A 13,175-nucleotide genomic window follows, 5' to 3' on the forward strand; every position below is an offset into this window, starting at 1 on the left:
CAGATTTACTGCTATGTTGACATCAATGACAAGCATAGTCATGAATGCAACATGTCAATACTCTACAATGCTTAGGATGCTGCCCCAAAGGAATACCATCAACATTCATGCTAACAATCTCCCCCTCTTTCATTGATGATAATATAGATGAAAAAAATCTAAGTTTCAAGAATACCAAATAGCACTTTGCTGCTATTACTATTGTTCTCATCTTTTCAAATTCTCTTCATCAATAAAATCTGAAAACCTCTGATACACTTATTTTCTCTTATTCTTCTTCTTAGGATCAAAAATAGTTGTTCACAATAAATAACTAACCATACATATCTCCCCTATAGAGATATTTCTCTTTCATTCTTACACGAATCTTTGTAAATCTCTCTAATAAAGTAGAGATTTCTCTCCCATTCATACTTTTTTTATGCATTTTCTCCCCCATTCAACTAGAGGGTATTTTTCATGTACGTATCTCCCCCATTGACATCAATGACAAAGGCCTCATTATGTCAATCTACTACTCCAAGTCTTCAACCATCTCAAGTGTCCAATGACACTATTCAAAACCAAATACTAAGAGTCCTCAATGACTCAGCTCATCACAGATACTCTCTGATACAAGAAGCATTAGTATTCAGTCCAGTCTAATAATATTGCTCTATACCACTAGATTGATGCACTCTCTGTATCATCTACTCAGAAGTAGGCAGGGGCATAACCCTAAGCGTACCTCTCAAATAATCAAATGTCTTTAGACAAAGGCTTTGTAAAGATATTTGAAATCTGATCTTTAGTGCTCACGTACTCTAAGTTGATCTCTTTTTCTATTGCCTTCTCTCTCAAGACATGATACTTAATAGATATATGCTTAGATTTAGAATGCAATACATGATTCTTAGACAAACTGACAATACTTGTGTTATCACAGTATATGATAACAGGTTCTACAAATTTAATTCCAATATCCTTTAGCATCTGTTTCATCCACATAACTTTATTACAGTTATTTACTACCACTACATACTCTACTTCACCTATACTCTGTGAAATGAAATATTGTTTCTTGCTTGGCCAAGAAACCAATCTTCCTCTAAGAAAAATGCTCCACCACTGGTTCTCTTTTTATCACCCATATTGTCTACCCAACCCACATTAGTATATGCGCATAGAGTGAATTCACTTGATCTATCATACCAAATTGCATAGTTAGATGTTCCTTTAAATTATCTAAATATCCTCTTTACTACTGCATAATGATACTCCTTAGGATTAGCTTGAAATCTAGCTACAATCCCAACTACATTTTCTATATCTGGTCTGGTGTGAGTTAGATATTGCAAACCTCCAATCATGGATTTTTACTTCTTCTACTCAACTGTAGGTGTCTCATATTTGCTATATAACTTGTGACCAATTATCATAGGTGCACCAATAGGCTTACAACTTTCCAATCGAAATATCTTTAACAAGTCCTTCAAATGCTTAGCTTGTGAAATGAAAATACCATCATTGTTCTACACAATCTCCAATCCTAGGAAAAACTCAATTTCTCCTATCATACTCATCTCAAACTCATTCTTCATCTCTTCATCAAACTTATCACTTGCTTCATCATTACCTCCAAATATCATGTCATCAACAAATATTACTATTATCAACAAACCATTTTCAATTTCTCTAAAATACAAGTTACTATCTTTTGCACCTTTGACAAATCCAAGCTTTGTTAAATACTTATCTAACCTTGCGTACTAGGTTATAGGTGCTTGCTTAAGTACATATAGGGCTTTCTTCAATCTGCATACCATATCTTTGTTTTCTTTTAAAGGGAAACCTTCAAGCTACTCAATTTATACCTCTTCCTCAAGTTCTCCATCCATCTAATTATTTTTTCTACTCCCAATGTTATGTCCAGGAGAATGATTCTTTGATATAATTTTTCTAGGAGTTGTAAACTCAACTCTTTCTTCTACTCTAGGCTCAAATATCTACTCTTCAATATGATTCCCATTCTACAAATCATTTTTAGTCTCAATGATAACTTCCACATTTTCATGGTTAGCCTTTGGATCAACAATATTTATCAAATCCATCTCTTCTACTACTTCATCTTTCTTAACCAATTTAGGCTCATTATCTTTATCATCACAGTCTTTCAAGAATCTTTCTATACTAGCTTTAAATTCTTCATCTTCATCAGAAAGTGAACTTTTTCCAATTTTTCTTACTCTCTTAGGACATCTAGATGAAAAATGACCAAACTCTTTACATGCCCAACAAATAAAAAAATTTCATACCTTTTGGCTCTTTTTTTTATAATTAGATCAATACCTTCTTTTATCTTCATGTCTTCTTTGGATCTGACTTTACTTGTGCCTTTATTATTTTGTATGCAATAAATGGATTCTAGATCTGCAAACTCAATGCTTTGTTCTTTACACAAATATGATAACTCGCCACGAATCTCCATTTTTTGGGTGTCAAAATTTCCTCTATTTGACTTAGGACTAATCTTTCTCACGATGATCTCCCAAAGTTGTTAAGTTTATCCTTCAAGGACATGATGCTTTGATACCAATTGCTCGAGTATATAGTCCACCAATATAACTAAGAGGGGGGTGGGAGGTGTGAATTAGTTATCCAACTAATATCACAATTATCAACCTTAATAAACTTTAACAATATGAGAAATATAATTAGAAACCATAACAAGATACTCATACACAATTAACATTGGATGTGTTAACTAGGGAAAGCCTTGATCAAAGAGAAAACCCTGGTGGGAATGGTACCCATAAGATGTTGTACTAATATAAATATTCCTTGTTAGAGGATGGACCCTATTAGGAGTCTATAAAAACATTTAGTACATATCAATCCCTGTTAGGAGACTTTTAGTCCCTATTAAGAGATTCCAACCCTATTGGGAGTTGTGGAAGATAGTTGGATGCACTTCCCAAATAGCTTCAAGTACAATACCAATGAACCCACTGTCCAAATGATCTCTATATTATTCCTTGTAGGATAATAGAGATGAATTGTATTTCCTTTCTCTTGCTCTATCCTATCAACTAGACCTCTGCTCCTTCAGATCTTGTTACTAGATTGCAAATCTCACATCCAATAATCCCTTGGATTGCTTAATTGCATTCACCAAACACTCTACTCCTTGTCGCACTTGATAATTGTTCAACACATTTGATACACATTACAAACAAGAAAAACATATTTCCTTTATATCGTATCTTCAAGATAATTCCTTGATTTGGCCTTGAGGCTTTCCCAATTAATTAAAATAAGATTATTAATTAATTCAATTACAATAGCACTATCGGCTCACAATCTATACAAATTCTCACATGTGTGACACTAGGACTTGTGAATCCATTGAAATCATCATCAAACTGTCATAAGTCATTTTTTGAATGCACATGAACATATTACATCTCTGCTAGAAGATATAATACAAACATTAGTAATCGCTTCTCACGTGCTTTGTCTTTGTACTACTCTCTATAAATCAAGTACAACTTTAATACATCTTTGGCTTACATGTTGCACATTTAACCACATCATCAAGACATAGTGAAGAACATGTCCATGAATGTGCATCACCAGAAAATCAAACTATTGCACGTACAACTAAGATCTATGTTTGTTATTCTATCAGTCTTCATGGACTTACTGCTATGTTGACATTAATGGAAAACACAGTCATGAATACAACATGTAAATACTCTCCAATGCTTAGGTTACGCCCCTAAAGGAATACCATCAACATTCATGCTAACACAATCATCATATTCTCAACAATACATTAGTTCTATCCAACTTGGTCTTCTATCTTCAGCTCTGTTCTTCAATTAGGTTATCTGTTCTATTCATATACTCCCCCTTAGAATATATCTCATTCATTGTTCATTATTTTCATCAACAATCCTCTTCGAGTAACTCTTTTGTGATTTGAAAACAATTATCATCTTCAGTAATCATCTTCCCATTGATGCATTCTCTCCATATACTTACTTCCTTTGACAATAATAACAATTATCTTTCTCATAGTAATTTTTTTTCTATTCTTCTCACATATTCTCCCCCTTTTGTTTCCAATACACATATAGTCCCCTTTTGATAACAATGCCAAAGGTAACTGTAAGCTTCGACTAGAAACTTATAAACCTTGTAGTTATACCTTGTACCTTGCATATACATATCACTTCTTCTTCATTACAGAACCTTCACAACTTTAAGACATCCTAAAGAGTGAACTTCTATATGAACTCCAAATAGATATTCTGATAAATGATGAATTGATGAAACATACATCTTTAATTAGTGAACATTGGATAAGGGAAGGAACCATAATTACCTCTTAGATAATCAAAGGCATCCTTAGGTAATGTCTTAGTAAATAAATCAACTATCTTCTCCTTTGACTTCATATACTCTAGTTTGACTTGTTTCTCTTGAACTTGTTCTCTCAAATAGTGAAACTTGATAGATATATGCTTTATCTTTTCATTAATCACCAAATTTTTTGAAATATTTATTGCACTTGTGTTGTCACAAAAGCCTGTCATTGGATCAGTCACTTCCACTTGCATTCTTTCCAACAACTATTTGACCCACAATACTAGAGCAGTTAATAACAATATCTATATATTGAACTTCAGTAGTGAACTGTGAGATATAACTTTGTTTCTTACTTATCCATGTCACAACCCTTTCTCCTAAAAAGAGACCTCTACCAATGGTACTCTTTATGTCATCAAAATTTCTAGCCCAATTAGCATTAGTATAAAATTTCACCTCAAAATCTCGATCTTTCTTGTACCATAAACCATAATCCTTTGTTCCTTTCAGGTATCTAAAGATTCTCTTCAAAACAAAAATGTGTCTCCTTAGGATTAGAAGAAAATCTAGCCATAATTCATATAACATGAGCAATATATGGTCTTCTATGAACACCACACTATAATTTAGCAATCTATACAATGTTTGATTCACCTTGGAAGTATCATCTTCCCTTGATAGTTTACACCCTGTGATCATTGATGTACCAACTAGTCTTGAATCTTTCATGCCAAATATCTTCTAGATCTCCTTGATATAGTTGGACTAAGTAATGCATATGTCATAATTCACTTGTTGAACTTTTAATTCAATAAATAATTGTATCTCTCCAAACTTTGACATCACTAACTCTTTCCTTATTTCATCATCAAATGTCTTGCACACCAATTCATGTCCTCTAAATATAATGTCATCAAAAAATATTTTAGCAATGAGGATCATGTCATTGGATTCACTTTTCAAGTATAGATTATTGTTCTCACTTGTTCTAAGAAAACCAATCTTCATCATGTGAGAGTACAACCTTTCATACCATGTACATACATGAAAAACCTACCTATTGGGAGCATGCTTAAACAAGGAAAATGTTAGTTGTAAAAGAATATATGCATATATTGAATTCAAGAAACAAAAAACTAACAAACTTGAGTTTACCAAGAAAATGCAACCAATAAATAGTGTCCAATGCAACCTCAAAGAAGCTCAATAAGCGCACCCAAAAGGACCTTGTTCGTGTGCTCAAGATTAAGGGATGTGAATGTTCTCTCTCCAAACACAAATATGATGAATCCTAAGATTGAATGAAATTCCAAATGAGTATGAATCTATGCTAAATGATCAAGAATGCTTCAAGAGATGAATATAGAAGCAACCATACTTGAGAGCATTCAAAGGAGGTGAAATATGGATGCAAATAAGTAAACTAACAATGTAAATTTACCATGTAAATGCAAGAATTAAGAATAAAATGAAAACAAATACCAAACACTAGCTTTAAGCATAAAATCTCTAAAAGCTCTAGAATGATACTAGGACAACAACAATGCAAAATAAGAAGAGAAGTGCTTGATACAAGGGTCTTCTTCAAAGGCTCGAGGGAGACCATGAAAAGCTAGAATCTATGTGGCATACACACATGTGCCACAAGGGATACACATGTGCTAAAGGAAAAGCCATGTGAAAGTTTAAAATAACCTTTAAGGTTTGAGTGGCTCAAGGTGTGCCCACACATATGTGACCAACCTTGGGGAAAGAAGTGGGGAACACGTGTGTAAGAGTCCTTTTGCACAGTTTAAGGAAGGTGGGTGGCATTTTTGTATGAGTTTCTCACACTTGTGTGAGAAACCACTTAGGGGATAAAAGGGGACTAAAAGGCACTTTAGCTAATTAAGTGGGATTAACTATGGGTAGTCTTAGAAGGATGAAAGTGATAGTAGACTAGGCTTTAGGTAGGATTTAGGACTAGATTAAATATGATTTAATTTAATAGTGCATTTAGGAAATAATAATCATGTGGAGGGATTTAAATAAATTGAATATATTTAAAAAGGGGGATATATGTGTTGGAATGAGTATATGGGAGACAAGATACCGAGAGTTGGGGGGCAGGGGTGAATCAAGATCTTAAACTTTTATCTTCAAAACCAATAACATAAATCTATACCTAATTCATCTCATATATTTACCATTAAAACTAAAATTTTGAAACATAATTGAAATACATCACACCCATAAAAAGTTCAACACATAACACAATGATTTGGTTACTCAGAAACACTTCAAGGTGGAGGTAAAACTGGGGTGTGGATGAAACCCAAAAATCTTACTGTTGCAACAATAAAGTCAACCTATTAGGATTACAATGTTTGATCATAAAATATGATCTACCCTGTGAGGGGTCTACCATGTTAAAGCTTAAGAGACTACTAGGTCTCACCTTGTTAAAGGATTTTACACTCACAATGAAGTATGGACTTTGTTAGGAGGTTTACATAGATCTATTAAGACCATTCTGTTAAGAGATTTACCCTATCTCAATTAACAATAACTTTTTAGTACCTAACCCTCGGTTTGCTGTACAAGTTGATCTTGGGTCTCCTCATTGCTATATCTCTAATCTGATAACTCTATTTAGTCCTTCACTGCTCTGAATGATCTTTGTCTACTCTATCTTTGAAACTTCACATTCACTACTTCACATGCACATAAGGATACTTGTCCTTCTTTCTTCTTCCTTCTATATGATTCTAGGGTTAGAATCCTCCTTAAATAGATGTCTCGTAAAGGTTCTAGATCTTGATTGATGACTTACACCTCATCATTTTTTTCTATTTCTATCCCATTTTTTGATTGGTTTAATTGTACACCTTAGGATTATTACCTTTGAAATGATGTGTGATGAACTCTATAGTTGGCTCTTCAAATATTAAATATCATAGAAAAGTTGGACAAAAAGGTTTACATATGTGTTTGTACCATTACAAACTTATATGTCAAAACATAAATACTCAAAACTTGAATGCTTTGACACTCGGTCATTTATACTTCTTCATGCTGTTACTCAACTTCTATATACCTATTTTTGTTGGAATCACAATAGGAAAGGTAAATGTTTGCGGGGGTGAATCAACAATTTAAACTTGGACCCATAAAAATTTCACCATACATCCATCTAATACATTCAATGAGTAAACTGAAACAACATGTAAAGCATATACATCTAAATCATGTAAAAACATAAGCAATTATACACACATGACACCAGATATGATTACCTAGAAACCCTCCAATGAGAAGGTAAAATTGGGGTGGGGATGACACCCACAAATCTTCACTACTGCAGTAATAAAGTGTATCCAATGAAGGTTACAATGTTTTGACCATGAAACATGATCTACCCTATGAAAGGTCTGCTTTGTTAAAGGCTTACAAAGACTGTTAGGTCTCACCTTGTTAGAGGATTTCAACATCCTATTAGAAGTGTGCCTTGCTAAAGGACTTTAACTTATGACTAAGTAAGCACCTTGTTAGAGGATTTCATACAGCCTGTTAGGACTACTCTGTTAAGAGATTTGGACTGAAATCACCTATTACAATGTATCATCTTTGATCTTTCGGTTAGCACTTGCTTTCTTGATAACATATCACCTCTAAACTAATGTCTTCTCGATCCTTCTTGATCAGATTTCTCTTTGTTGTATCCTTTTCCTTTCCTTTGTTCTTTTCTAACTAATTCTGCAGTGTTGTTTCACTTCATAACTTCTAGGTCACCATGAATTCTCTATTTGTGCATGCAAACATCTCTCTTCACTCCTTCAATTCCTTACACACTTGCTTATTCTCTCTTTAAAGAGTTTAGAGTTTTTCCTCCTTAAGAAGACTTAGTGACTTAGGGTTAGGTATGAATCTACAGCTGAGATTCATCCATTTTGTCGCTTAATCCTTCCCATTTTTTGATTGGTTGTATGTAATTGCATAGGGAATCCAACTAGAGATTTTTCCTTATCTCCAAAATATCAAAATTCAATCTTAAGTCAGCTCAAAAATGGTTTACATAGTTGTTTGTGCCTTTACAAACAAATATGTCAAAACTGTCTTACTCGGCATCTGAAGTCTATGATGCTCAACATACACTAATCTCTCTATTGTGACTCGACACCTGTATTGCTTGACATCCACTATTTACCTAGCTCCTGTGTCACTCGACATATACTATCTACTTGGCATTTGAGTGACTCAACACATGAGTGGCTCAACACTCACTACCACTCGGCATGGTCTAATATATACATGTTGTGCTTGGCATGTACTACTAGTTTGACATGAACTAAGTAAATAACTTAAGTGTGTTGACACTCATTTGTCAAAACAAATCTGAGATCAACAATCTCGCCCTTTGACATGAGTGTCAAAAACACTTGAATATACATTAATATCCTTGATCTCATGAGCATAACATATCTTAACTTGCCTTATATACAAAACTTTAAAATGTCAAAATTTTGTAATCACTTAGATGCCTCAAGATTTGATAACTCCCCTTGAGTTGATATGTCTATTCTATATCCAAATTTTTGTGCTCCTGCTATGAAAATGTGTCTCTACTAATACACTTTGACTTCATGCTCTATTTGTTGATACTCTTTCATCTGATACTTCTGATATGCTTTAATGCTTGCTCTCCCTTAGTGATTTTGGCTTCTTATTTATTACTCTCCTTATATCTCCCCAAAATAATATCTCCCCCATTCTCTTACTTAGCTCTATTTCTCCCCCAAAAATATGTCTCCCCATTTTTGACACTTATGTCAAATGGGCTATACACTTATGGTATGTTTGTCTACAAAAGATTTATGGGCATCTAATATCATCTTAAGAGATGCATCCCAGTTCTCACATGCTACATCCAATGACTTGATTTGGATTGCTAGCTTGACAGCAAGGTGGACTAGACCATCTAAGGTAGAAAGATTTGGGTCTTTCTTCATTAAGGTTTTGGCATAACCTAGCTCCTTGTGCAAAATTTCCATATGGGGGGTGAGAGTTGCAAAATATAGGATTGAACAAGTATAATAGCCAAAAAATGCAAATTTTGAAAAATCCTTGCACCAAAACCAAAAAAAACCACCACTAGAAATTTTAGGAAATTCTACCCAATTTCAAAAAAAAACACCTAATTTGGAGTCCAAATGATCGAGTTATGGCCTCGCAAACTCATGGTGCCAAATCAAAAAACAATCTAGAGAGGGGTCTGGAAGGAAAATTGCGTGCTTAAATTTGACGGTCAAACAATTGTTGCAACAGTTAGAAAATGACTAGGAATGACAGTTAGACGACCCTCAAATTTAACCTAGTGAAATGCTAATGTTAATAAAAAAATTGCCTGGGTAATGTGGTAGGTGATTGGACCGTATGGATGTACAAACGGGTGACACATGGCACCGTTCAACAGAGGGCACGTGGTCATACAAATGTTGAGATAGTGTATGATCAAGTATAGAAATGTGATGTCACAGCGTATGGAGATGATATAGTAGGCTGAATCATGTGTTGACATGTACAACCTGTTGGCACTGACTGTGTAGGTGTGGTCTACTGACTGTGTTGTGATTGGATGATGATTGTATATCCATGTAAGCACTGATGTAGATCCACATGGGCAGGTGGATGTGGCTGTTGATGTTGATGTGTACACCAACTATGTGCTATGTGGTAGGAACAATAGGTATGCCACATGTTTGTAAGGGAGCCTGAACTTGGTCTGCATAGCGGTACAATGAGGCACTGTGTGTAGAGGGTTTTCATTGCACGTAGCCTACGTGGCAAACAAATACAGTATCGGTTGGAAGGTTTTCTCTATTCATGCAGGTCGCACTAAGAACTTTAAACAGTCATCAGATTGTGTTAGACTCCATGCCAAAACTTTTAACCTTTTATTGTCGGGTTTCACAAAGTTTTCGCTGGGGGCAAGAGTAATCAATGCACATGCCAAAAGTTCACAATGTTTACTAGAAGGAGTTAATACTGCAAGTGGGAAGCTGGAATGAATGTTGGGAGCATCGAGATTTATATGTTAATCCCACATTGGGTGTGGGAGGAACTACATAGGCCTTTAAATGCAAAGCTAGCCATTAGCCAAATAAAAGAAAGCCTGCCGATTGTATGCAACAAAGTTCTAGTCACTGCTAATTGGGGTGATAGTTGCCAGATTTTGTGTGGCCATGGTCCTCCAAAAAATATAGTCTGGTACTATGATGAATTAGTCAAAGCCAAAAATATTAATGTGCCCAACTGAGAGAAAATTGATGTCGCAAAATATTCTCCCAATAAATTGCAGGATGGGGGTTTGACAACCCGATTCCGCCAAAAAAAATAAAATTCTTTGCTAGCCCTACTGGGCAAAAAAAAATTTCAAATAATATAGATGAAAATTGCAAAAAATTACAGAGAATAAAATTGCAGATCTGGAAAATAAATTAATTAAATCTGCAAAATGACCATACCCTAGTTGCAAATTGGGGTCTCCGGGTGCCTATTTGCAAAAAGAAATTGCCTCACGGTTGACTTTGGGCTAAGGTAGCCAAATTTATAGTCGATTTTCACCAAATTAGCATTCTGGATGCAATGGCAAGGTTAGATTTGTCTCTAGATGCTCCCAATTTCCGTAATACTCCAGATTCAGGCCGAGGTGCTGAAGCAACAATGGTCTTGAATGGCTATGTAAAGAGAAAATCTCCAAGCTCTAATACCATGTAAGAATTTGCCTTGGGGAAAAATTTTCCCAAGAACTAAGAACTCAAATACAAGCACAACTATAGACCAAAAAGGAGTATGAATTGTATAACAATGTATTCAATTCAATATACGCAAAGTACACTAGGAGTGCTTGTATATAAAGGCCTCTGAGATGCATCTAGAATGTCTAAGAATAAACATCATGATAAGTCATACAACTAGTCACATGTCCACTAGATATGGGTTATCCTCAATTAAACACAGAAGTAAGTGTGATGATGAGAGGATAAGCCTACAAAGGTGTAACACACAAATCAGTGTTGTAGACAACATGTGCTAAAAGGGAGTGCAAATAACTATGTTGTCTATAGGACAACTCAGTGAATGATGCAAACTAGTGTTGTAGACACCATGTGCTGAAATAGAGTTATGTACTTCTGTGTTGTCAACATGACAACTCAAAAAGGTGCACAAACTCCTAAGTCTCTCACAAAATAAAATAATAAAATAATGTATTAACCTAAGTAAACTTAAGTAAGTGTAAATAGTAAATATGTATTTACACCAATAGTCTTTTCCTTGGCCTTTTGGGTTGTTGCACATGTACTAGCTCTTTTAGTAGGTGCAGTAGACTTGGGCTAACTAGACTTAGCTACCTTCTTTTCTTTAGTCACTGGTTGAGTCTTAGTCTTCCTCTTCTTTGGCTTGATAGGGGTAGGTGCTTCCTTGGTACCTTTAGTCTCCTCCTCTTCTTGTTTTTCTCCCATACCCTAAGTTAATGCAAGTGGTGTTTGTGCTTGGATTTCTTCTTCCTCTTCATATTCTTCTTCTTCTTCTTCCTCCTCCTCAGCACCCTCTCCAAACTTAGCTTTCAGTTTCTTTTCTATCTTCTCATTTTTCTTCATGGTAGAGGTAGTCTTAAATTCCATGGTAATTTTGGACTTTACCATCTCATAACTTCCAAATACCTTTGTAGTTTTATCGACCTCTTCTACCAATAAAGTTGTTATAGCTGCAGAGGCCTCATCCACACTTATTTCATGACCTAAGTGTCTCAACCATCTCACCCTTGATGTAGAATCTTGTACAAATGTATAATTATCATCCACAAGAAACCATACATCATCATAGTGTTTCTCAACTAAGGATACTGGTATTCTCAATCTTTCCTTCATTGACTTCTTGAAGTCTTCAATGTACTCACCAATTTGTACTACTATTGATCTGTTGGTTTTCCATCCCATAGTGCCAAATGAGGGAAATGTGTTCTATACATAAAAGAATATACAAATCAATATAGAACCAAATTTACACCATGCACTCTTTGTCTTTCTAATTTCTCCAAGGTTCTCCATCAATTGTTGCAATTGTAGCTCTTCTAGATCATATATGTGATCTTTCTTTACAATTTTGTATCCCACATCCACAGCTATACAAGACACACTGTTCGATCTACAAGATTGGTAAAAATTGTGTGAAATCATCCTTACAAAAAAATTTATTAGAGGATCAGTGGTTTTGTCTAATGCGCTTGGCCTCATCTTCAATCCTTGTTCCAAATGGTCTCAATCTCTCTCTACTACTCTGTTAATATTCTCAGTATGTTGACATCAATGACAAACATAATCATGAATGCAACACACAATCATGTTGTCAATCTCTCCAATGCTCCATAAATTTTAGGATACTCCCCCATAGGAATATCATCATCATTCATGCTAACAATCTCCCCCATTGACATTGATATAAACATAGATGAAAAACATCTAAGTTCCAAGAATACAAAAAATATTGCTTTGTTTCTATTGTTGCTTTCATCTTTTCAAATCCTCTTCATCAATCAAATTTGAAACTCTCAGGAACAATTGTTTCTCCTCCACTAATAACCTCCCCATTGACATCAATACTCTATTTATGTAAAACTCTCCCCCATTATGTTTTTTTATCTTTCTATGCATTCTCTCCACAATGTTCAAGAGATGTTTTCATGCACTTTATGTCCCCCATTGACATCAATTAAAAAGGCATCATTATGTTAATCTACTACTACTGCTCAAGTGTCCAAAGAAACTATTCAATTCCAACTACCA

This window comes from Cupressus sempervirens, chromosome 2, assembly GCF_028749045.1.
Source record: "Cupressus sempervirens isolate cs-2001-9-10 chromosome 2, ASM2874904v1, whole genome shotgun sequence".
Lineage (NCBI taxonomy): Eukaryota > Viridiplantae > Streptophyta > Pinopsida > Cupressales > Cupressaceae > Cupressus > Cupressus sempervirens.